Raw genomic sequence first — 26,408 nt, forward strand, 5'->3', positions numbered from 1 at the left:
GGGGGCGGCTACGGGCCCGTGCGGGCTCCGGCGGCGGTGGGAGGCGGCGGCCACTCAGGCTGCGCCACATGGCGGTGGCGGGAGGCGTCCGGACATGTCCGTCGGCCGGTTTTTTTGTCCGGCGTGGCGCGGGGACGATTTCTAGGGTTTCAGACGAGGGGGATCCGGATTTTCGGAGGAGGGGCTAGTTTTATAGGTAGAGGGAGCTAGGAGAGTCCAAATGAGGTGCGGTTTTCGGCCACGCGATCGTGATTGAACGATCTAGATGACGGAGAAGACTTAGGTGGGTTTTGGGCCAAATTGGAGGGGTGTTGGGCTGTAACACACACGAGGCCTTTTCGGTCCCTCGGTTAACCGTTGGAGTATCAAACGAAGTCCAAATGATACGGAACTTGACAGGCGGTCTACCGGTAGTAAACCAAGGCCGCTTGGCAAGTCTCGGTCCAATCCGGAAATGTTTAATCCCCACACACGAAAGAAAGCTAGAAATGACCATCGGAGGAGAACGAAGCGCCGGAATGCAAAACGGGCAACGGGGAAAATGCTCGAATGCATGAGACGAACACGTATGCAGATGCAATGCACATGATGACATGATATGAGATGCATGACAATGATAACAACACACGGAGACAAAAACCCGAACCCGAGAAAATAAAATAACTTAATGCCGGAAACGGCAAGAGTTGAAGTACAAATAGGGAAAGTTACATCCGGGGTGTTACAGTGCTCCCTTGAGCTTCTTCGCAAGCTCTGCAAGGCCCTCTGGCAGGGAGACGGACGGCCACAAGGCCTGGGCAACACCCTGCATCACCCGCCGAACTTGTTCATGCAGATGTGACAGCTCGGATAGAAGATCACCCGCAGACCCGGGCATTTCCTCCGCGGGACAACCCGTCAGCATACCTACAGACATAACGCTGTTAGTCGGCTTCTTCGCCGAACTCCCTTAAAAGGATTCGTTCAAGCACTTACTGAAAATGCCACGCTGAAGCTGCTTATTCTCCTTCTCGAAGTCTGCAAGCTGGTCTCGTATGTCTTTTAGTTCCACGGTCAGCTTAATATTGGCGTCTTGGAGATTGTTTTTCTCCCGCCTAACCTCAGTCAGCACGCGTTTGCCAGCCTCTAGCTATCACATAACATGCTGGTCCTCCGGATTTTCTCCGGTTTCATCTGCAACATCCATTGTTAGATCTGCAGCCATGCCGTGCATTATATGGTAACCATCGTTATTTAAGGTAAATGTTACCAGCAGGTGACTTTTTAGGTTCCTGCAATGCGGCCACAGCAGCCCGCAGTTGGGTCTTGCATTCCTCTAGCTCCTGTGACAGCCTAGTATTCTTCTCTATAAGAACCTGCACAATAAAGATGATCCTTAAATCAGTTCTGCTAACTATTTCAAGTCTCAGGGGCTACTGACACATATAAATCGTCAGATTTACTTACCCGTACATCCTTTACATACTGATCCGTGGCTCTGGCTAGACCATCTTGAGCAGCTCGGAGGTACGCCTCTCCAGAATTGAAGGCATCAAATGCCTCTGGTGAGAAACAAGCGTCACAGAGTACGGCCCAGCGGCGCCTATGATTCATGGCACTTTCCACTTCTGAGTTTGTAGCGGACAATCTATCCGCATCCTCTGTAGGGGGATTATCCGATGCCCGCTCCATATCGGCTTCCGCCTCTATGTCCGGTCCTAGCGCCCGACTGGTGCAAGCGTGATTAGTAACATCGCCAGACATATTCCGCGAGCATTTTTTCTATTAAAGAAACACGGGCGTCATTATATTTCGAGAAAGACGACAACCACGGAGCGGGGTTTTTCATACCTTTGCGCCAGCGTCTCCGTCCTAACCGCCTTCCTTTTTGGCCTACCCGGCCTCGGTGCCTCTTGTGGGCGAGTTGCTGCGGGTTCGGCAGGGCGTCCCGAATGCCTTCCCAGTAAAAATGCCATGTGTATGGTGGGTGAAGTGTCTAAAAGGGGGATCCTAGTTTTTGGAGTTGGGATTTTTGGTTTTTCTTACGTGCGATGCAGGGAGCAGTCCGGGATAGTCGGCCGTAATGGCCACCATGGCATCATCGCAGCTTAACTGATAGAACTGCCGGTCTATCAGCTCCACGAATATAACCGGATCTTCTTCAAGTCCGGAGTCGAGGGCCCGTTCAGGGTCCTTAGGTTGTGGAGAAGGGCTCCTGACCTCCTTTATGGCTTTTCGCAGTTCCTGCCGCAAAGTGGCAAGGTGAATACTTACGACAAAGAATGCGGGAAAAATGGAGTAGGGAGATATGACTTACCCAGCTTGGAGGATTGTACATGGAGAATCCATCCCGTGGCTTGATGCGGGTGAACTCCTCTTCCTCACCCTTGAACAATTCGGACAGAATTTTCGCTAAAGCGACAGCATTGTCCGGACCCTTACACCCGCAGCGGGTGGCGTCATCCGCCTCATTATAACACCACAAGGGATGCCCACGATATTGAAGTGGTTGCACTCCCCGCATTATGCAAATCAACATAACTTCGATTACTGTCAATCCTGATCGAGCCAGTGCTTTAATTCGGTTCATCAGATAGATGACTTCTCCATTGTCTTCCACCTGGGGGCTCCGTGGGCGCCAACTTCGGTGTTTTTTCCAGAGGATCATTGTTGAACTCAGGAAGACCCCGCCTAACAGGGTCCGGAAGGGGAACGTCCTCCATATAAAACCATTTTGAAGGCCAGTCTTCGGATGACTTCTTCGGAGTACCGTACAGGTATCCGGTATCGGTGATACGTCATATTTCGGCTCCGCCCACTTGATAAAGTGACCCCCTCTGTGTGCGATTGACGAGGAAAAATAGCCTTTTCCACAGCTCGAAGTGAGCCTCACAGCCCAGGAACAACTCGCAGAGAGCAACATAGCCGTCGATATGTAGGATGGAGGTGGGGTGAAATTGTGTAATTGGAGGCTGTGGAACTCCAGGAGCCCGCGGAGGAACGGATGAATTGGAAATCCGAGTCCCCTTAATAGATAGGGAACAAGGCAGACCCGTTCCCCCATAGAGGGACAGGGAAAGCTCTCCGCTTGCTCCCCGCCATTGTAGGTGGAAAGCCCGGCTCGAACGGGCACCATGTACGCCGGAGGGAGAAATCCCTTAGTCTGCAGTTCGACTAAACGACTGTGTGGGACTGAACACCTCTCCCAATCACCGGGCTTAGGGCTTCGGGGGCGGGAGGAGGAGCTGCGGAGGTCGGCCATGCTGGAATGGATCTTTTCAGAACGCGCTCTGATGGACTCTCGCTGGGGGAGGATGGTATGAATCGGATCTAAGGATCCCCACCCCTTTAATAGACCATTTATTTATCTGGCTAGGGGGGCAAATGTAAAAACACCCTGGCGCCTCGTATTCATTCGACGCGTGGGAGAAAGCCATTATTGGGCACAGAAGCCAAGAGGTCCAAACATTTATGGGACCGGACACTGCTTTACAAACGTTCGAAAGATGGAGAAGAACCCGCCTTACAATGCCGAAGACAATACTGCGTGCCGAACTCATCGTCATTGAAGCCTGGTTCGGGGGCTACTGAGGGATTCCTGGATTAGGGGGTATCCGGACAGCCGGATTATATCCTTTGGCTGGAGTGTTGGACTATGAAGATACAAGATTGAAGACTTCGTCTCGTGTCCGGATGGGACTCTACTTGGCGTGGAAGGCAAGCCAAGCAATATGGATATGTATATCTCCTCCTTTGTAACCGATCTTGTGTAACCCTAGCCCCCTCTGGTGTCTATATAAACCGGAGGGTTTTAGTCTGTAGGACAACATACAATCATACCATAGGCTAGCTTCTAGGGTTTAGCCTCTCCGATCTCATGGTAGATCAACTCTTGTAATACTCATATCATCAAGAATAAATCAAGTAGGACATAGGGTTTTACCTCCATTAAGAGGGCCCTAACCTGGGTAAAACATCGTGTCCCCTGCCTCCTGTTACCATCCGCCTTAGACGCACAATTCGGGACCCCCTACCCGAGATCCACCGGTTTTGACACCGACATTAACCATTTTAATAGCATGTTGGCACGCAAGGTAAACCATTATAACTCATAGCTAATCAAGCATGGCACAAGAAACTATGATCTTTAGCTGTCATTGCAAACATGTTTATTCATAATAGGGTGAATCAGGAACGGTGAACTAATCATATTTACAAAAACAAAAGATGTCGAGTTCATAGCAGCTTTTCTCATCTCAGTCAGTCCATCATATATCATCATAATTGCCTTTCACTTGCACGATCGAATAGTGTGAATAATAATAATAGTGCACGTGCATTGGACTAAGCTAGAATTTGCAGGCATTCAATAAACAGGAGAAGACAAGGCAATATGGGCTCTTTTGTCAGATCAACAATAATGCATATAAGAGCCACTTCAACAATTTAATTATGGTCTTCTCCTATCGACCCCCAAAGAAAAGAAAAGAAATAAAACTATTCACATGGGAAAGCTCCCAACAAGCAAAGGAAGAACAGGAAATCTTTTTGGGTTTTCTTTTTAATTATTACTACAAGCATGGAAAGCAAACTAATTAAAAGCTACAACTATTTTTTTGGGTTTTTCTTAAGGTTTATTGAACACACAAGAAGAAAGCATAAAAAGGAAAATAAACTAGCATGGATGATACAATGAAAAAGTATGAGCACTGACATCTAGCAATGAGTGTGTGAGCATAAATGTAATGTCGGTGAGAAATACGTACTCCCCCAAGCTTAGGCTTTTGGCCTAAGTTGGTCGATGGCCACGGCTGGCCTGGCTGATATCCATAATAATAGTTGTTGGGGTTGTACTGTGATGCAGCAGCTATCGCCTGCTGAGCTACAGCGTGGCGACGTGCAGCCTCCTCTCTCCTCTCGTACTCATCTGCCTCCTCTCTGGTAATAGTATATCCTCCTCTTGCCTGATAATCAAAGAAAGCAGGAGCAGGGAGAGTAATACTGACAGCACGGCGTCTATCAAAGATTAGTCGATACTGGAGAGGTGATTCGTTCCTCTCGACAAACTGGTGGTGAACCATAGCATTAAAATCTAGATAGGCAGGAGGTAATTCAATATCATCTTTGCGCACATCTATACCAAGAAAATTAGCTACGCGGGTTGCATAAATTCCACCAAAGGAACCTCCATTAAGTCTATTCAGATGCAACCTACGTGCAACAATGGCTCCCAAATTATATGATTTGTCTCCTAACATAGCACTTCTAAGAATATTGAGGTCAGGGACATACACGTGACATGCCTCATCTTTACCATTTATGCATCTACCTATGAAGAGAGCAAAATAATGTATAGCAGGAAAGTGAATGCTCCCTATGGTAGCTTGTGTAATATCTCTAGATTCTCCCACAGTTATATTAGCAAGAAAATCTCTATATTCAGATTTGCAAGGATCTCTCATACTACCCCATTGTGGAAGTTTGCATGTAGTGGTAAAATCCTCTAAGTCCATGGTATAAGATTTATCGTCAAGATCAAACAGGACAGTTGGATAATTACGTGAAGTTGAAAATTCAAACCTCCTCACAAAGGAGCTAGTGAGCTCATGATACTGACTGCACTTCTCTTCCTCAAATCTCACAAGATTAGCGTTACGCAAATATGCGTTGAATTCTTCTTTTATTCCCGCTCAATCCATAAAATTTTCAGAAGGCCACTCACCAGGACGCACTGGAGCATCTCTTGGTGGCACTTTGTCAGCATCACGCATTGCAAGCCTGGGTCCTTGCTTCTTGGAAGAACCACCTTGGAACATTTTCCTAAGCATTTTTCTACCTCTGAAAAATTCTGATTTTTTAGTAACTTCAAATTAAAAGTAAACCAAACTCAATAATATTGATAGCAACTACTCCTACAAGTGCCGAGGGCCTATATCATGCATCAAAACTACTTTTGACCATATAAATTTGACATGCAAGCTCAAGAACAGGGTCACCTAAGCAGTAAAAATTTGCAATGAATAAAGCACTAGAACAAAAACTAATTGGACCAATGGAGGAGTCACATACCAAGGAACAATCTCCCCAAGCAGTTTTGTGAGAGGTGCTTTGAGCAAGGAGATCGAAAATGGCAGCAAAACGAGCTTGGACTCGGGTTTGAGTTGGTTATTCGTGTTTGGGGGAGGAAGATGAAGTGTATGGGTGAAGGAATAAGTGGAGGAGGGCCACCATGGGCCCACGAGGCAGGGGGGCGCGCCCTAAGGGGGGGGGGGCGCCCTCCACCCTCGTGGGCAGGTGGTTGACCCCCCTGGTGTGTTCTCAGTTCCATAAATCCTCAAATATTCTAGAAAAAAATCATATTTAATTTTCAGGGCATTTGGAGAACTTTTATTTTCGAGGTATTTTTATATTGCACGGATAATCAGATAACAGAGAGAAACATATTTATTTTTATTTTATTTAATATAAATAACAGAAAGTAAAAGTGGGGTACAGAAAGTTCTGCCTTCTAGTTTCATCAATCTCATGATCATCAAAAGGAATCCTCTAACAAGGTTGATCAAGTCTTGTTAACGAACTCATTCCGAATAACATGGAACCGGAGAAATTTCGAATAACACTATGTTACCTCAACGGGGATATGCATGTCCCCAATAATAAGAATATCATATTTCTTCTTGATAGTAGGAAGAGGAAATTCAAAACCTCCAAATATAATCGATGGAATTTTTCCAATAGAGTTGATACTATGAACTTGAGGTTGTTTCCTCGGAAAGTGTACCGTATGCTCATTACCATTAACATGAAAAGTGACATTGCCTTTAGTGCAATCAATAACAGCCCCTGCAGTATTCAAAAAGGGTCTTCCAAGAATAATAGACATACTATCGTCCTCGGGAATATCAAGAATAACAAAGTCCGTTAAAATAGTAATGTTTGCAACTACAACAGGCACATCCTCACAAATACTGACAGGTATAGCAGTTGATTTATCAGCCATTTGCAAAGATATTTCAGTAGGTGTCAACTTATTCAAATCAGTCTACGATATAAAGAGAGAGGCATAACACTAACACCGGCTCCAAGATCACATAAAGCAGTTTTAACATAGTTTCTTTTAATGGAGCATGGTATAGTGGGTACTCCTGGATCTCCAAGTTTCTTTGGTATTCCACCCTTAAAAGTATAATTAGCAAGCATGGTGGAAATTCTAGCTTCCGGTATATTTCTCTTATTTGAAATAATATATTTCATATACTTAGCTTAAGGATTGGTTTTGAGCATATCAGTTAATCACATACATAAAAATATAGGTCTAATCATTTCAGCAAAGCGCTCAAAATCCTCATCATCCTTTTTCTTGGATGGTTTAGGAGGAAAGGGCATGGGTTTCTGAACCCATGGCTCTCTTTCTTTACCGTGTTTCCTAGCAACAAAATCTTTCTTATCATAATGTTGATTCTTTGATTGTGGGTTATCAAGATCAACATCAGGTTCAATTTCTATATCATTATCATTACTAGGTTGAGCATCATCATGAACATTATCATTAACATTATCAGTAGTTTCGGGCTCATTACCAGATTGAGTTTCAGCATCAGAAATAGAAATATCATTTGGATTCTCAGGTGTTTCAACAATAGGATCACTAGAAGCATGCAAAGTCCTATCATTTTTCTTTTTCTTCTTTTTAGAAGAGCTAGGTGCATCTATATTATTTCTCTGAGAATCTGGCTCAATTCTCTTAGGGTGGCCTTCAGGATACAGAGGTTCCCGAGTCATTCTACCACCTCTAGTCATAACTCTAACAACATTATCATTGTTCTTATTGTTCAATTCATTGAGCAAATCATTTTGAGATTTTAGTACTTGTTCTACTTGAGTGGTAACCATAGAAGCATGTTTACTAATAAGTTTAAGTTCACCTTTGACATTAGCCATATAATCACCCAAGTGTCCAAGCATATTTGAATTATATTTCAGTTGTCTACCAAAATAAGCATTAAAATCTTCTTGCTTAGCCATAAATTTATCAAACTCATCTAAGCATGGGCTAGCAATTTTAGTAAATGGGATTACAGCTTTATCATATTTATAGAGAGAATTTACCTTTACTACCTGTGTTGGGTTATCAAGACCATGAGTTTCTTCAATAGGTAAAGGATTTGGATTATACGTTTCTTCAACAAGCGGTAAATTAAGACCATTATTTCTTCAATAGGAGGTAAATTCTTAACATCTTCAGCTTTAATACCTTTTTCTTTCATAGATTTCTTTGCCTCTTGCATATCTTCAGGGCTAAGAAATAGAATACCCCTCTTCTTCGGAGTTGGTTTAGAAATAGGCTCAGGAATTGGCTCCGGAGGTGTCCAATTATTTTCATTTGTCAACATATTATTCAATAGAATTTCAGCTTCATCCGGTGTTCTTTCCCTGAAAACAAAACCAGCACAACTATCCAGGTAATCTCTGGAGGCATCGGTTAGTCCATTATAAAAGATATCAAGTATTTCATTTTTCTTAAGAGGATGATCAGGCAAAGCATTAAGTAATTGGAGAAGCCTCCCCCAAGCTTGTGGGAGACTCTCTTCTTTAATTTGCACAAAATTATATATATCCCTTAAAGCAGCTTGTTTCTTATGAGCTGGGAAATATTTAGCAGAGAAGTAATAAATCATATCCTGGGGACTACGCACACAACCAGGATCAAGAGAATTAAACCGTATCTTAGCATCACCCTTTAATGAGAACGAAAATATTTTAAGGATGTAAAAGTAGCGAGTTCTCTCATCTTTAGTGAATAGGGTAGCTATATCATTCAGTTTAGTAAGATGTGCCACAACAGTTTCAGATTCATAACCATGAAAAGGATCAGATTCAACCAAAGTAATTATATCAGGATCAACAGAGAATTCATAATCCTTATCAGTAACAAAGATAGGTGAAGTAACAAAAGCAGGGTCAGGTTTCATTCTAGCATTTAGAGATTGCTTACTCCATTTAGCTAATAATTTTTTAAGTTCAGTTCTATTTCTGCAAGCTAAAATGGCTAAAGAAGCAACTTGATCAAATACATAACCCTTAGGAATAGCAAGTGGTTCTTCATCATCACTTTCATCAGTGTCATCAGATTCAATATTTTCTATCTCTCTAGCCCTAGCAAGTTGTTCATCAAGAAAAGCACTAAGTGGCATAGTAGTATCATGCATAGAGGTAGTTTCATCATAAGTATCATGCATAGCACAAGTGGCATCATCAATAACATGCGACATATCAGAACGAATAGCAGAAGCAGATGTAGGTGTCACAAGCTTACTCAAAACAGAAGGTGAATCAAGTGCAGAGCTAGATGGCAATTCCTTACCTTCCCTCGTAGTTGAGGGATAGATCTTGGTTTTTGGATCTCTCAAGTTCTTCATAATGATAAACAGATATATATCCCAAGTGACTCAAAGAATAGAGCTATGCTCCCCGGCAACGGCGCCACAAAATAGTCTTGATAACCCACAAGTATAGGGGATCGCAACAATTTTCGAGGGTAGAGTATTCAACCCAAATTTATTGATTCGACACAAGGGGAGCCAAAGAATATTCTCAAGTATTAGCAGCTGAGTTGTCAATTCAACCACACCTGGAAACTTAATATCTGCAGCAAAGTGTTTAGTAGCAAAGTAATATGATAGTAGTGGTAACGGTAGCAAAAGGTAACAGTAGTAAAAGCAATGTTTTTGGTATTTTGTAGTGATGATAGCAATGGCAACAGAAAAGTAAATAAGCGAAGAACAATATATGGAAAGCTCGTAGGCAATGGATCGGTGATGGAGAATTATGCCGGATGCGGTTCATCATGTAACAGTCATAACCTACGTTGACACATTACTAGCTCCAGTTCATTGATATAATGTAGGCATGTATTCCGAATATAGTCATACGTGCTTATGGAAAAGAACTTGCATGACATCTTTTGTCCTACCCTCCCGTCGTAGCGGGGTCCTTACAGAAACTAAGGGATATTAAGGCCTCCTTTTAATAGAGAACCGGAACAAAGCATTAACCCATGGTGAATACATGAACTCCTCAAACTACGGTCATCACCGGTAAGTATCCCGATTATTGTCACTTCGGGGTTAACGGATCATAACACATAATAGGTGACTATAGACTTGCAAGATAGGATCAAGAACACTCATATATTGATGAAAACATAATAGGTTCAGATCTGAAATCATGGCACTCGGGCCCTAGTGACAAGCATTAAGCATAGCAAAGTCATAGCAACATCAATCTCAGAACATAGTGGACACTAGGGATCAAACCCTAACAAAACTAACTCGATTACATGATAGATCCCATCCAACCCATCACCGTCCAGTAAGCCTACGATGGAATTACTCACGCACGACGGTGAGCATCATGAAATTGGTGATGGAGGATGGTTGATGATGACGATGGCGATGGATTCCCCTCTCCGGAGCCCCGAACGGACTCCAGATCAGCCCTCCCGAGAGGTTTTAGGGCTTGGCGGCGGCTCCGTATCGTAAAACGCGATGATTTCTTCTCCCTGATTTTTTTCTCCCCGAAACTCAATATATGGAGGTGGAGTTGGAGTCAGAGAGGCAACAGGGGGCCCACGAGGTAAGGGGCGCGCCCTAGGGGGGCAAGCGCGCCCCCACCCTCATGGAGAGACGGTGGGCCCCCTGGCCTTCATCTTTGGCAGATATTTTTCTTATTTTCTGAAAAGTGTCTCCGTGAAGTTTTGGTTCATTCCGAGAATGTTTGCTCCTGCACATAAATAACACCATGGTAGTTCTGCTGAAAACAGCGTCAGTCCGGGTTAGTTCCATTCAAATCATGCAAGTTAGAGTCTGAAACAAGGTCTAAAGTGTTTGGAAAAGTAGATATGTTGGAGACGTATCAAGCATTAACACATAGTGAATACATGAACTCCTCAAACTACGGTCATCACCGGGAGTGGTGCCGATTATTGTCACTTCGGGGTTGCTGGATCATAACACATAGAAGGTGACTATAGACTTGCAAGATAGGATCAAGAACTCACATATATTCATGAAAACATAATATGTTTAGATATGAAATCATGGCACTCGGGCCCTAGTGACAAGCATTAAGCATAGCAAAGTCATAGCAACATCAACCTCAGAACATAGTGGATACTAGGGATCATGCCCTAATAAAACTAACTCGATTACATGATAAATATCTTCCAACCCATCACCGTCCAACAGGCCTACGATGGAATTACTCACGCACGGAGGTGAGCATCATGAAATTGGTGATGGAGGAAGGTTGATGATGACAATGGCGACGAATTCCCCTCTCCGGAGCCCCGAACGGACCCTAGATCAGCCCTCCCGAGAGAGTTTAGGGCTTGGCGGCGGCTCCATATTGTAAAACGCAATGAATCCTTCTCTCTGATTTTTTTCTCCCCGAACATGAATATATGGAGTTGGAGTTGAGGTCAGTGGAGTGTCAGGGGGCCCACGAGGCAGGGGGCGCGCCCAGGGGGGTAGGGCGTGCCCCCACCCTCATGGATAGGGTGTGGGCCCCTGACGTGGATCTTTCTTGCAGTATTTTTTATATATTCCAAAAATAATCTCCATTGATTTTCAGGTCATTCCGAGAACTTTTATTTCTGCACAAAAATAACACCATGGCAATTCTTCTGAAAATAGCTTTAGTCCGGGTTAGTTCCATTCAAATCATGCAAGTTAGAGTCCAAAACAAGGGCAAAAGTGTTTGGAAAAGTAGATACGACGGAGACGTATCAACTCCCCCAAGCTTAAACCTTTGCTTGTCCTCAAGCAATTCAGTTGATAAACTGAAAGTGATAAAGAAAAACTTTTACAAACTCTGTTTGCTCTTGTTGTTGTAAATATGTAAAGCCAACATTCAAGTTTTCAGCAAAGATTATGAACTAACCACATTCGCAATAACATTTAGGTCTCATGTTTACTCATATCAATGGCATAATCAGCTAGCGAGCAATAATAACAAATCTCGGATGACAACACTTTCTCAAAACAATCATGATATGATATGACAAGATGGTATCTCGGTAGCCCTTTTCGAGACCGCAAAACATAAATGCAGAGCACCTTTAAAGATCAAGGACTGACTAGACATTGTAATTCATGGTAAAAGAGATCCAGTCATAGTCATACTCAATGTAAACTAACAGTACTGGATGCAAATGATAGAGGTGCTCTCCAACTGGTGCTTTTTAATAAGAGATGATGACTCAACATAAAAGTAAATAGATAGGCCCTTTGCAGAGGGAAGCAGGGATTTGTAGAGGTGCCAGAGCTCGGTTTTGAAATAGATATGAATAATATTTTGAGTGGTATACTTTCATTGTCAATATAACAACCGGGAGATCTCGAATCTTCCATGCTACACACATTATAGGCGTTTCCCAAACAGAATGGTAAAGTTTATACTCCCACTCCACCAACAAGCATCAATCCATGGCTTGCTCGAAACAACGAGTGCCTCCAACTAACAAGAGTCCCGGGGGAGTTTTGTTTGTTGTTATTTTGATTTGATTTGCATAAAGCATGGGACTGGGCATCCCGGTGACCAGCCATTTTCTCGTGAGTGAGGAGCGGAGTCCACTCCTCTTGAGAATAACCCGCCTAGCATGGACGATACAGATAGCCCTAGTTGATACATGAGCTATTCAAGCATATAAAACAGAATGTTTATTTGAAAGTTTAGAGTTTGGCACATACAAATTTACTTGGAATGGCAGGAAGATACCGTGTATGGGTAGGTATGGTGGACTCATATGGAATAACTTTGGGGTTTATGGAATTGGATGCACAAGCAGTATTCCCGCTTAGTACAAGTGAATGCTAGAAAAAGACTGGGAAGCGACCAGCTAGAGAGCGACAACAGTCATGAACATGCATTAAAATTAATCAACACTGAATGTAAGCATGAGTAGGATATAATGCACCATGAACATAAATATCGTAGAGGCTATGTTGATTTTGTTTCAACTACATGCGCGAACATGTGCCAAGTCAAGCCACTCGAATCATTCAAAAGAGGATACCACCCTATCATACCACATCACAACCATTTTAATAGCATGTTGGCACGCAAGGTAAACCATTATAAGCTCCTAGCTAATTAAGCATGGCATAAGCAACTATAATCTCTAATCGTCATTTTAAACATGTTTCTTTCATAATAGGCTGAATTAGGAACGATGAACTAATCATATTTACAAAAACAAGAGAGGTCGAGTTCATACCAGCTTTTCTCATCTTAGTAAGTTCATCATATAATCATCATTATTGCCTTTCACTTGCACGACCGAATAGTGTGGATAATAATAATAGTGCACGTGCATTGGAGTAAGCTAGAATCTGCAAGCATTCAATTCAAGAGAGAAGACAAGGTAATATGGGCTCTTTGTTAGATCAACAATAATGCATATAAGAGCCACTCAACATTTTCATTATGGTCTTCTCCTCTTGACCCCCAAAGGAAAGAAAAGAAACAAAACTATTTACACGGGAAAACTCCCAACAAGCAAAAGAAGAACGAGAAATCTTTTTGGGTTTTCTTTTTAGTTACTACTACTACAGGCATAGAAAGTAAACTAACTAACATATACAACTAAATTTTTTGGTTTTTTCTTAAGGTTTTTCAAACACACGAGAAGAAAGCATAAAAAGGGAAATAAACTGGCATGGATATTACAATGAAAAAGTATGAGCACCGACAACTAGCATGAGTGTGTGAACATGAATGTAATGTCATTGAGAAATACGTACTCCCCCAATCTTAGGCTTTTGGCCTAAGTTGGTCTACTGCCATGGCTGGCCTGGCAGATATCCAAAGTTGTAGTTGGGGTCGTACTGTGATGCAGCAGCTATTGCCTCATGAGCTGCCGCTTGAAGGCGAGCTGTTTCCGTCCTCCTCTTATACTCGTTCGCCTCCTCCCTAGTTATAACATATCTCCCCTTTTCCTGAAAGTCAAAGAAAGCGGGAGCAGGGAGAGCGACGTGATAGGTGCGTCGTCTGTCAAAGATTAGTCGGTACTGGAGGGACTGGTTGTTCCTCTCAACAAACTGATGACGAACCATAGCATCATAATCTAGATAAGAAGGAGGCAACTCAATATCATCTCCACGTATGGGTATCTCAAGAAAATTAGCTATGCGAGTTGCATAAATTCCACCAAAGAAATATCCATGAATACTATTATTATGTAACCTACATGCAACAATAGCCCCCAAGTTGTATTGTTTATCTCCTAAAACAACGCTCTTGAGAACGCTAAGATCAGGTACACACATGTGACATGCTTTATCTTTACCATTTATGCACCTTCCTATGAAGAGAGCAAAATAATGTATAGCGGGAAAACGAATGCTCCCTATGGTGGCTTGTGTTACATCTCTACATTCCCCCACAGTTATACTAGCAAGAAAATCTCTAAATTCAGATTTGCGAGGTTCACTAACATTACCCCACTGTGGGAGTTTACAAGCAGTGTTAAAATCTTCTAAGTCCATGGTATAAGATCTATCATGAAGATCAAACAGGACAGTTTGAGAATTGCATGATGATGAAAATTCAAACCTTATCACAAAGGAATCAGTGAGGTAGTGGTACTGACGGCACTTATCTTCCATGAAGCTCTCAAGATCGGCATTACGCACATATGCTTCAAATTCCACCTTGATTCCTGCTCGAACCATGAAGTCCTCTGACGGCCATTCACAAGGCCGCACTTGAGCATCCCTTGGTGGTTCATCACCCGCATCGCGTATTGCGGGTCTGGATCCTTGCTTCCTTGAAGAACCACCTTGGTACATTTTCCTAAACATATTTCTTCCTCTGAAAAATTTCTGAAATTTTTAGTAACTTCAAAATAAAAGTGAACCAAACTCAACAAAATTGATAGCAACTACTCCTACAAGTGCCTAGAGGCGATATCATGCATTAAAACTACTTGGGACCATATAAATTTGACATGCAAGCTCAAGAACAGGGTCACCTAAGCAGGAAAAATTTGCAATAAATAAAGCACTAGAACAAAAACTAGTTGGACCATTGGAGGAGTCACATACCAAAGAACAATCCCCCAAAGTAGTTTTGTGAATGGAGCTTTGAGCTAGGAGATCAAAAATGGTGGCAAGATGAGCTAGAACTCGTGCTTGAGCTGGTTGGTGATTTTTTTGGGAGGAAGAAGGAGTGTGTGGTGGCTGGAATAAGAGGAGGGGACCCACGTGGGGTCCATGAGGCAGGGGGGCGCGCCCAGGGGGTGGGTGCGCCCTCCACCCTCGTGGGCACGTGGCTGCTCCCCCTGCTGTGTTTTCAGTGCCAGATATTCTCAAATATTCTATAAAAAATCATATTTAATTTTCAGGGCATTTGGAGAACTTTTATTTTGGGGTATTTTTTATTGCATGGATAATTCAGAAAACAGACAAAAAACTATTTTTGCTTTATTAATATAAATAACAGAAAGTAAAAAGAGGGTACAGTGAGTTGTGTTTTCTAAATTCATCCATCTCATGCTCATCAAAAGGAATCCACTAACAAGGTTGATCAAGTCTTGTTAACAAACTCTTTTCGAATAACATGGAACTAGATAATTTTTGAATAACACTAGGTTACCTCAATGGGGATATGCACATCCCCAATAATAAGAATATCATATTTCTTCTTGACAGTAGGAAGAGGAAATTCAAAACCTCCAATAGTGATTGTTGAAATTTTTTCCAATAGAATTAATATTGTGGACTTGAGGTTGTTTCCTCAGAAAGTGTACCGTATGCTCATTACCATTAACATGAAAAGTGACATTGCCTTTGGTGCAATCAATAACAGCCCTTGCAGTATTCAAAAAGGGTCTTCTAAGAATAATAGACATACTATCGTCCTCGGGAATATCAAGAATAACAAAGTCCGTTAAAATAGTAACGTTTGCAACCACAACAGGCACATCCTCACAAATACCGACAGGTATAGCACTTGATTTATCATCCATTTGCAAAGATATTTCAGTAGGTGTTAACTTATTCAAATCAAGTCTACGATATAAAGAGAGAGAGGCATAACACTAACACCGACTCCAAGATCACATAATGCAGTTTTAACATAGTTTCTTTTAATGGAGCATGGTATAGTTGGTACTCCCGGATCTCCAAGTTTCTTTGGTATTCCACCCTTAAAAGTATAATTAGCAAGCATGGTGGAAATTTCAGCTTTCGGTATCTTTCTTTTATTAGTAACTATATCTTTCATATATTTAGCATAAGGATTCATTTTAAGCATATCAGTCAAACACATACGCAAAAAGATAGGTCTAATCATTTCAGCAAAGCGCTCAAAATCCTCATCATCCTTTTTCTTGGATGGTTTAGGAGGAAAAGGCATGGGTTTCTTAACCCATGGTTCTCTTTCTTTACCGTGCTTCCTAGCAACAAAGTCTCTCTTATCATAACGTTGATTCTTTGATTGTGGGTTATCAAGATCAAGAACAGGTACAATCTCTACATCATTATCATTACTAGGTTGAGCATCAACATGATCATCATCATTAACATTTTTACTAGGTTCATGTTCATTACCAGATTGTGTTTCAGCATCAGAAATAGAAATATCATTGGGATTCTCACGTGTGTCTACAAAGGTTCACTAGAAGCATGCAAAGTCCTATCATTTTTCTTTTTCTTCCTCTTAGAAGGACTAGGTGCATCTACATTAGTTCTTTGAGAATCTTGCTCAATTCTCTTAGGATGGCCCTCGGGATACAAAGGTTCCTGAGTCATTTTCCTCCTCTAGTCATAACTCTAATAGCATTGTCATTATTCTTACTATTCAATTCATTGAGAAAATCATTCTGAGCTTTAAGTACTTGTTCTACTTGAGTGGTAACCATAGAAGCATGTTTACTAATAAGTTTAAGTTCACCTTTAACACTAGCCATATAATCACTCAAGTGTTCAATCATATAAGCATTATGTTTCAATTGTCTACCAACATAAGCATTGAAATCTTCTTGCTTAACCATAAAGTTATCAAATTCATCTAAGCATTGGCTAGCAAACTTAATAGGCGGGATTTCAGCTTTATCATATCTATAGAGAGAATTTACCTTTACTACCTGTGTCGGTTATCAAGACCATGTATTTCTTCAACAGGCAGCAAATTAAGACCATGCATTTCTTCAATAGGTGGTAAATGCTTAACATGTTCAGCTTTTATACCTTTTTCTTTCATAGATTTCTTTGCCTCTTGCATATCTTCAGGAATGTGAAATAGAATACCCCTTTTCTTCAGAGTTGGCTTAGGAGTTGGTTCAGGAAGTGTCCAATTATTTTCATTAGTCAACATATTATTCAATAGAATTTCAGCTTGATCAACTGTTCTTTCCCTGAAAACACAACCAGCACAACTATCCAGGTGGTCTCTGGAAGCATCGGTTAGTCCATTATAAAAGATATCAAGTATTTCATTTTTCTTGAGAGGATGATCAGGCAAAGCATTAAGTAAGTGGAGAAGCCCCCCCCCCAAGCTTGTGGGAGACTCTCTTCTTCAATTTGCACAAAATTATATATTTCCCTTAAGGTAGCTTGTTTCTTATGAGCGGGGAAATATTTAGCAGAGAAGTAATAAATCATATCCTGGGGACTACGCACACAACTAGGATCAAGAGAATTAAACCATATCTTAGCATCACCCTTTAATGAGAACGGAAATAATTTAAGGATATAATAGTAGCGAGTTTTCTCATCATTAGTGAATAGGGTAGCTATATCATTTAATTTAGTAAGATGTGCCACAACAGTTTCAGATTCATAGCCATAGAAAGGATCAGATTCAACCAAAGTAATTATATCGGGATCAACTGAGAAATCATAATCCTTATCAGTAATAAAGATAGGTGAAGTAGCATATGCAGGATCATATTTCATTCTAGCATTCAGAGATTTTTCTTTCAGCTTAGCTAATAGTTTTTTAAGATCACTTCTATCATTGCAGGCAAGAAAGCCTCTAGTAGTTTCTTCATCCATAACATAACCCTCAGGAATAACAGGCAATTCATATCTAGGGAGAATCTTCATCATCACTTTCATCAATATTATCAGTTTCAATAATTTCATTCTCTCTAGCCCTAGCAAGTTGTTCATCAAGAAATTCACCAAGTGGCGCAGTAGTATCAAGCATAGAAGTAGTTTCATCATAAGTATCATGCAAAGCAGAAGTGGCATCATCAATAACATGCGACCTATCAGAATCAATAGCATGTGTAGGTGTCACAAGTTTAGTCATAACAGAAGGTGAATCAAGTGCATAGCTAGATGGAAGTTCCTTACCTCCCCCCGTAGTTGAGGGATATATTTTGGTTCTTTGATCTTTCAAGTTCTTCATAGTGATAAGCAGATATAAATCCCAAGTGACTCAAAGAATAGAGCTATGCTCCCCGACAACGGCGCTAGAAAATAGTCTTGATAACCCACAAGTATAGGGGATCGCAACAGTTTTCGAGGGTAGAGTATTCAACCCAAATTTATTGATTCGACACAAGGGGAGCCCAAGAATATTCTCAAGTATTAGCAGCTGAGTTGTCAATTCAACCACACCTGGAAACTTAATATCAGCAACAAATTATTTAGTAGCAAAGTAATATGATAGTAGTGGTAATGGTAGCAAAAGTAATATTTTTGGGTTTTATAATGATGGTAACAGTTGCAATGGAGAAGTAAATAAGCGAAGAACAATATGTGAAAAGCTCGTAGGAATTGGATTGGTGATGGAAAATTATGTCGGATGTGATTATTCATGCAACAGTTATAACATAGGGTGACATAGAACTACCAATTCATCAATATAATGTAGGCATGTATTCCGAATATAGTCATACGTGCTTATGGAAAAGAACTTGCATGACATCTTTTGTCCTACCCTCCCGTGACAGCGGGGTCCTATTGGAAACTAAGGGATATTAAGGCCTCCTTTTAATAGAGTACCAGACCAAGGCATTAACACATCGTGAATACATGAACTCCTAAAAGTACGATCATCACCGAGAGTGGTCCCGATTATTGTCACTTCGGGGTTGCCGGATCATAACACATAGTGGGTGACCATAGACTTGCAAGGTAGGATCAAGAACTCACATATATTCATGAAAACATAATAGGTTCAGATCTGAAATCATGGCACTCGGGCCCTAGTGACAAGCATTAAGCATAGCAAAGTCATAGCAACATCAATCTCGGAACATAGTGGATACTAGGGATCAAACCCTAACAAAAGTACTCAATTACATGATAAATCTCATCCAACCCATCACCGTCCAGCAAGCCTATGATGGAATTACTCACGCACGGCGGTGAGCATCATGAAGTTAGTGATGGAGGAAGGTTGATGATGACGATGGCGACGGATTCCCCTCTCCGGAGCCCCGAACGGACTCCAGATCAGCCCTCTTGAGAGAGTTTAGGGCTTGGCGGTGGCTCCGTATCGTAAAACGCGATTTATCCTTCTCTCTGATTTTTTTTCTCCCTGAACACAAATATATGGAGTTGGAGTTGAGGTCGGTGGAGCGTTAGGGGGCCCATGAGGCAGGGGCACGCCCAGGAGGGTAGGGCGCCCTGACGTGGATATTTCTTCCAGTATTTTTTATATATTACAAAAATAATCTTCGTTGATTTTCAGGCCATTCCGGGAAATTTTATTTCTGCACAAAAATAACACCATGGCAATTCTGTTGAAAACAGCGTCAGTCCGGGTTAGTTCCATTCAAATCATGCAAGTTAGAGTCCAAAACAAGGGCAAAAGTGTTTGGAAAAGTAGATACGATGGAGACGTATCAAGCATCATGTTGATTATCATAACAAAAATAAAATTAAACATAGGACTTTTATCATAGAACCTTTATCATATACTTCTCATGAATAAGTAATAGTTCATCACACAATCGAAGTATAAAGCAAAAACTCTATTAGAAACCAAGAAACTATGTTCTCAGTCGACTTTGCAACTACAATTCATCATCTTTTCAGGAAGGGTCACGTGTCGGAGCCTTTAGGCAAGTCGACATACTCAACCATCATATAGTCTTCTACGATTGCTAACACTCATCGCGTACACATGAGCAAAACATTTCAACCGGGCACATAGAAAGATAGGGGCTTATGGTTTTGCCTCCAAACGTGCTCACCTCAAGGGTGATGTCAACAATAATAACTCATGCCACCCGTATTCAACTGGACATATGTGCCTAGATCTTTCTTCACCACATGATGCTTGCCAAAGGAGAAAAATAAAAGGAATAGAGAGAAAACTTTGACTCTTGCATAAAAGTAAAAGATAGGCCCTTCGCAGAGGGCAGCAGAGGTTGTCATGCATTTATTTATTTGTATGCTCAATCCTTTAGTGCAAAAGAACGTCACATTACATTGCCCCTTGTGATAGCGGCCTTTATTATGCAGTGTGACGCTTTTATTCTTTTATTCTTCACCATCACAAGTTCGTGCAACGCTCAATTTTCTCTTACACTAAATGATCTCACACTTTTAGAAGCAATTTTATTGCCTTTTTGCACCGATGACAACTTACTTGAGGGATCTTGCTCAATCCCTAGGTAGGTATGGTGGACAGTTGAAAATAAGATTTGGGTTTAAGGGTTTTTGGATGCACAAGTAGTATCTCTACTTAGTGCGGAATTTTTGGCTAGCAAAGATAGGGGGAAAGCATCACATGTTAAAGGATCCATGACAATATGACTTCTATGTGAATATGAACAAGCATAAATCATTATGTTGTCTTCCTTGTCCAACATCAACAATTTTGGCACATAATATTTTGTTGAGGGCTCTCAATCACAAAATATTTCTAGGATAGTATAAATTTATATGTGAATCTTCTCTTCCCTTATTAATTCTTTAATGAGTTGCATCATTAAATAATGCTATGTTTGTCAATCTCTAATAAAATTTTCTACTTATACTTTTCCTTATGTGGTGCCATCACCTACCATAGGATTAGTATATGATCTTTTATTCATTTATTTCCTTTCTCTTTTTCTTTCTTTCTTTATTTTCTTTTATTTGTAATATGAAAGTAAAGAAAGCAAAAACTCAAACTAAACTTTTATTATATAACTTGCACATGATTACAAGGATAGATCACTAAGCAAACTCTCAAAGAAGAAAGGATCGAACTAAACTTTTATTCATCGAAAGCAAAAGATCGAACTAAAGATAGTGGGATGATACGATCCCGGGGCACCTCCCCCAAGCTTGGCAGAAGCCAAGGGGAGTGCCCATACCCAATACTTAATTATCCTTTGGTGGTGAAGAAGGTGATGTTGGTGAAGAAGAAGAGATCTTGTCCTCGGATTTCCATGGTAGTGGTCCACCATCATAAGGGGAGGAGTGAGTCTTAGGAGTCCTGCAACTAGTAGCCAAACTCATACCTTTAAACCTTGCCTCATATTCAAAGACTTGGTTTTGAAGATCATAGATCTGGCTTTGGAGAAAGTTGATTTTCTCATTGAGGGTGAAGATGATGTCCTTCATGGGCTTGCCATCCACCTTGAGATCACGGGAAAGGTCCACAATCATGAGGTGATTGGCATTGAGCCCACACTCCACCACCCCCTTGCACCGGAAGACGTCTTGATCCATAGCTTCAAGCCTGTCCTCCACGGTTCTCGTCCCCTTGGGACATGGCACATCACAAAGGTGAAGCACCCCCTCATGCATCTGGATGATCTAAGGGTGTTGCACCACCTCCCGCAGATATGGGTTGATGACGTTCTTGAAGAACTTGTCCTTGGAGGAGCTTGAAGAGGCCATGGTAGATGGGATCTGATAGAAAACAACAAGGAAAAGAGAACAAAGGATTTTCTATGCGATACGGTGATCAACAGGTTCGGGAAGTATATAGAGATTTTTATCTCGGGGGACAAGCAAACTGTAGAAAAACAGAGTTTGGAAGGTGTCCCAGGTGGGCACAACCCACCTGGGCGTGCCCTGGTGTCTTGTGCCCACCAGGGGACACTTCCTGGAAGTTTCTTTATTTCCAAATTTTTTAAATATTCCAAAACTGATAAAAAAATTATTTTTGTGGATTTTTCGGAGTCCGTTTACTTACCGTATCACGTACCTCCTTATTTTCACGATTCTGGAGTGTTCCGGAAGGACTCTTTTATGTGTTCTTCCGGTGTCAAAGTTTGGATAATATTACTTTCAACATTAATAGGCGTACCTGAGATATAATGTTTTATACGTTGCCCATTGACAACCTTCGGGTTAGTACCTTCAGAATTATTTATTTTGATGGCTCTAGACCGATAAACCTCCTCGATGACACATGGGCCTTCCCATTTTGAGAGGAGTTTTCCTGCAAAGAATCTGAAACGAGAGTTGTACAAAAGAACATATTCTTCAACTTTAAACTCACGCTTTTGGAGTCTTTTTTCATGTCATCTTTTCACTTTTTCTTTGAATATTTTTGCATTTTCATAATCTTGGGTTCTCCATTCATCTAGGGAGCTAATATCAAATGACCTCTTTTCACCGGCAAGTTTGAAATCATAATTGAGTTCTTTGATTGCCCAATATGCTTTATGTTCTAACTCAAGAGGCAAATGACAAGCTTTTCCATAAACCATTTTATAAGGAGACATACCCATAGGATTTTTATATGTTGTTCTATAAGCCCAAAGTGCATCATTGATACATCTCCAACGTATCTATAATTTATGAAGTATTCACGCCAATATATTGTCATTCTTGGATGTTTTACAATCATTTTATAGAAACTTTATATCATTTTTTGGGACTAACTATTGACCCAGTGCCCAGTGCCAGTTGCTGTTTTTGCTTGTTTTTTACATCGCAGAAAATCAATATTAAACAGAGTCCAAACACCGCGAAACTTTTTGTGAATTTTTTATGGACCAAAAGACTCCCGATGGGCCAAAGCAGCACCTGGGGGGTGCCCCGAGGGGGCACAACCCACCAGGGCGTGCTAGGGTCCCCTGGCGCGCCCAGGTGGGTTATGCCCACCTCGGTGGCCTCCCGTACCCCTTATTTGCACTATAAATTCCCAAATATTCCGAAACCCCTCGGGGTTAACCTAGATCAGAGGTTCCACCGCCGTAGGCCTCCGTAGCCATCGAAAACCAGTCTAGACCCGTTCCGACACCCTATCGAAGGGGGGAATCATCTCCGGTGGCCATCTTCATCATCCCGGCGGCCACCACGATGAGGAGGGAGTAGTCCACCCTCGGGGCTGAGGGTTTGTACCAGTAGCTATGTGTTTAATCTCTCTCTCTCTCTCTCGTGATCTATATCATGGGATTTCTTAATATAGTCGGATCATATGATGTTTCTCCCTCTATAATCTTGTTGTGATAAATTGAATCTTTACCCTTTGAAGTTTTGTCATGTCGGATTGAATATTTAGAGATGATAACACATGATATATGTCTTGCGGTATGAATACTTGAGGTGACAATTGGGGTATCTTACTGATTCACTTGATATATGTTATCGCATTCAACTCGTGGATTCCCACGGTGATATTGGGGTTATCTATGCATAGGGGTTGATGCACGTTTTTATCCGACGGAAACTTTGGGGTCTCTTTATAGTTCTTTGTGTGGATTGAGTATTATTAATATGAATATGCTTTGGTGTTACTCTAGTACGAACTCTAGGATAGATCAAACGGAAACAATAGCTTTGTGTTATTTTAGTACGAACTCTTGAATAGATCGATCGGAAAGAATAGCTTTGAGGTGGCTTCGCACCCTACAAACAATTCCTACCTTTTTTCTCCGCTAATACACTACAAAAAAGACACATCCGTGACATTTTGGGCCGAACGAAAAAAAATTATGTCATACTTATGACACTTCTATGACGATAATTGTGACAAAACCCGGTATCATCATAGATGTGGTGGGGTCCTACTTCTATGACAAAAAATCATGACAGAAAATGGGCTTTTCGTCCTGGGCGGGCCGGAGACGCAGCTGCATGACATTCTTTGGGCCGTCCATGACGGAAAAAACCATGATAGAAGCGAGGGCAAGGAAAATATCGGGGAGTTCCCTGTTACAATGGGTGGTTGGGGGCCGAGCGATGCGCGTTTCTCTCGTACGTACGCGTGTGTGTGTGAGGCTTTGGGCTCTAACTGAACCCGAGCGATTGCACTGCAGGCTACGCGTTACTAAACCCGAGCGATTGATTGATCCCTTGCTGTTAACTGAACCCGAGTGATTCCTTTGCTACTGCTGCTAACTGAGGCCGATCGATGCTGCCTCTGGATGAACAATGAGCATTGTTGGGGGGTTTGGATGAACAGTTCCCGGTGGGGGGTTGGATGAATAGGACCCCGTGGTAGTAGGGGCCGTTGCCGCTGGATGAACAGTACCCCGATCGATCGAGCCGGTGGATGAACAGGACCCCGTGGAGGGCTAGATGAACAGTAGCCCGTGGAGGGGTGGTTGAACAGGACCCCGTGGAGAGGGCTGGTTGAACAATAGCCGGTGGAGGAGCGCGCGGTGGAGGCTGGATGAACAGGAGCCCGTGGATGAACAATCGCAGGTGGAGGCTGGAGGAGGTAGACGGTGGATGAACAGTAGCCCATGGAGGCTGGAGGAGGTCGACGGTGGAGATGAACAGTATCCCGTGGAGTCCCGTTTTGCAGTACACCACACCCCTCCCAATGAACAGGACCCCCGTTTCGACCGTAGCGCTCCAACACAAGTCCGTTTCCTCCGTTTTGCGGTATGCCACACCCCTCCCGATCAACAGGACCCCGTTTCCACCGTAGGAGATTCGTTTCCTCTATTTTGCGGTATGCCAGACCCCTCCCGATGAACAGGATCCTGTTTCGACCGTGGCCGGTCAAACACAAGGCCGTTTCCTCCGTTCTGCGGTATGCCAGGCCTCGTTTCCATCGGCTGTTCTGTTCAAGCCGGTTCGCTCCCGATGAACAGCACGCTTTCCATTGCCTCCCGATGAACACGACACATTCCATTGTCTCCCCATGAACAAGACAATGACGCAGTTTCTCTGTTCCGACCCAGCCATGTACAGGAGCCCTAGCCGTACGTATGTGCGATTAGGCGTTCGAGACCCCGCCCGTATGTATGTACGTGGCCGTATCTACTTTCTTGCACCCTGGCCGCTATAGTATGTGTACATGCTATGTGCGCGCCTCTACTACGACACGTGCCCTTTCTTACACGGCCACGGTTCATCGCTGCAGCCTACAAACAGACCGATCGTATGTACGTACACATTCACGACCAGAATGACAATGCTACGTACGCTTCGACCAGGTGGGTCCCGACTGTCAGGCACTTCCTTCCGTGCGAATATGTAGCTGGTGGGTCCCAGCAGTCAGGGGGCGAATCATTATTTTTTTGCCCATAATATGGACGCACTTCCTTACATGCGAAGATGTTGCTGGTGGGTCCTAGTAGTCAGGGGGAAGCGATTTTTGTTTTCACGAAATACGGTGGCCCATCCGGTGGGTCCATGCTGTCAGGAGGAGGAATCATTATTTTCCGTGTAATAAGGAGGCATTTCCTTGCTCCGGCTCTGGACCCAGCTGTCGGCCTCTCCACGTACAGTACTCTTCCGATGGAAGTCGTTCGTTGACCACATTGACCACGCCACGCCGAGAGTACCAAGGCGGTGGACGATGGTGAGGCCTAGGAAGGGGACGACGTGGAGCCGGGGAAGACACGATAGTGGATGCCCACGCGGAGAGGAGTACGAGGGTTTACTGGTTCGACTGCGGTGTGAGGTTGCTGCCGTCGGAGGGCCTGGCCAGCGGTGGGAGTAGTAGGGGGCGGTGAGGCCTCCGCGGCAGCACAACTGGCCACGGGAGGCAGGAGCAGGCGGTGAGGGAGTCCTGGATTATCGGGTCCTTGGGTGTCTGGGCTACGTGATGTGGGCCGGACAGATGGGCCATGAAGATACAAGATAGAAGGCCTTCCCTCGTGTCCGGATGGGACTCTCCTTGGCGTGGAAGGCAAGCTTAGCATGTGGATAAGAATATTCCTTTCTCTGTAAACCGACTCTGTTCAACCCTAGTCCTCTCCGGTGTCTATAGAAACCGGAGGGTTTAGTTCGTAGAGACAAATATAATCATACAGGCTAGACAACTAGGGTTTAGCCATTACGATCTCATGGTAGATCAACTCTTGTAACCCCTATATTCATCAAAGACAATCAAGCAGGACGTAGGGTATTACCTCCATCAAAAGGGCCCGAACTTGGGTAAACATCATGTCGCATGTCTCCTGTTACCTTCGATCCTTAGACGCATAGTTCGGGACCCCCTACCCGAGATCTGCCGGTTTTGGCACCGACATTGGTGCTTTCATTGAGAGTTCAACTGTGACGTCATCGAAA

Source organism: Triticum dicoccoides, chromosome 6A, assembly GCF_002162155.2.
Source record: "Triticum dicoccoides isolate Atlit2015 ecotype Zavitan chromosome 6A, WEW_v2.0, whole genome shotgun sequence".
NCBI classification, from domain to species: domain Eukaryota; kingdom Viridiplantae; phylum Streptophyta; class Magnoliopsida; order Poales; family Poaceae; genus Triticum; species Triticum dicoccoides.